Here is a 1,984-nt window from a genome sequence, read left to right as displayed (position 1 = left end):
CCCTGTGGTGTTTGTTTTAACCTGACACACACACACACACACACGCACACACACACACACACACACACGCGGTGGTTTATCACTGGTTTACTGTGAACCGATCATTTCTTTCAGTTAATCACAGCTCAGTTATCAATCATTGAAACTACATATATCTGTTTTATCATTCAAAATATGTTCAGTTTACATACACATGTATTTTCATTATATTCTATATAGATATGATCAGTTATCTGGATCAATGATCCTGATCATGGTACTATGATATTTTTTGATGATAATTTCCTGTGTAATGTAGATAACTTCTCACTCCCGTCCAGCAGGTGGCAGCAGTGTAGAGCCTTGGGTGTGTTGGACACACACACACACACACACACACACACACACTGCTGCAGGTCTGAAAACCACAGGAATCTTATCACTGATGTACGTCTTTAAACGTACTTTTTAGATGATATTTAGTGCAGAGCATCAAATGCTTGGATAATTTAAAACACGTGTCAAACTCATGGCCCGTGGGCCAAATCTGGCCCTTTGGAGCATCCACTTTCGCCCGCAGGAGAAAGTAAAAATGATCGAGAAAACATGAATAATTGTGTAAATTAAACTCAATATTTGCAGTGGCTTACACTAGTTTTTTTGGTGTTTATATCACATGATTACAGTCATTTCTAATGTTAAACTGTTGAAAAAAACTCATTCTTACAAAATCCTTTAATTTTCCTCAAATTATTACATATTTCCCTTAATGAAATAGAAATTGGTCACAGAATCTAGTAAATGTAAAGTGTAGATCCTGTTGGGACTGATATATGTTATTATTTTATGTAGAAATATAAACTATGGCACAATAATGATTAAATTACTTGTTTTCTTGCATAAAATCTGTGTCCCACTAGAGATCAAACTGCTCCATATTTGAACTAAAATGAGTTTGAGGCCCCTGGTATGAAACACAGTGAGTTTATTTGAGCTGATGACGTACTGACATCACACAATGAGCAGAGTTTAGCTTTATTAACTGAATGGAGACTTTGGCAAAACTAGTCAATACTCAACAACACAAGTATCTGTGTTCTGTATGTAAACACACACTGGGACTGATGTAATACATACATCACAGGGATGGAGCTCATATATAATCATTATACATTGAATTAATGTTTGACTGTAAACTACACGTGTACCTGTGATCCTCAGCATTGCTGGGTGTTGATTAGCAACCTGATGGTTGGAAACGAGTCATTTTATAATCAAGACACAATTCATGATGAAATGCAGCGAGAACTTTCCAGCACTCATGATTCAGATTATAAAGTTTACTTTGTTAAATGTAAATAAATGTTTCCTAGTGGAGAACAAAACTACTGATTATTTATTTTAGATGAAAAAACGGCTCTAAGTTCATAATGAGGATGTTTTTACACGTTTTCACCCAATGACACGTCTTGACATGACCAGCTACCAGTTACATTAAAGCAGGGGTTCTCAACTTTGGGGCCAGGACCCCCTTTGGGGTCGCAAGACACTGGGAGGGTTTCGCCAGATGCCTTCAAGAAACTTAAGAATATTTTCTGAATAATTTGAGCTCATTTTCTCTCATTTTTACCCTTTTTCTGCAACTACACCATATTTTTGCTCCTTTTATTGCATTTTTGCTACATTATTCATCACAATGTCACATATGTTGACCCATTATTGTCAGTTTTAACCTATTTTCACCAGATTTCATGATTATTTTTTTATTTGTCATGCCCATTATTTGCCAGTTTAAACTAATTGTTATGTAATATTGACACTTTGAACCTTTTTTACTATTTCTGTCTGTTTTTGTCCACTGTAATTTTCAACTTTTAACCAATTTTTGTTTCTAAAATCCCATTTCACCACCTTTTCCACCATTTTTGGTCCCTTTTAACCCATTCTATTTTCAATTAAAACAATGATTTATATTCCCGTTCTCTAGAACCTTTATTTTGGTGGT

The sequence above is a fragment of the Gouania willdenowi genome, chromosome 7 (genome assembly GCF_900634775.1).
Source record: "Gouania willdenowi chromosome 7, fGouWil2.1, whole genome shotgun sequence".
Taxonomy (NCBI): Eukaryota; Metazoa; Chordata; class Actinopteri; order Blenniiformes; family Gobiesocidae; genus Gouania; species Gouania willdenowi.
This window is presented reverse-complemented; position numbering follows the sequence as displayed.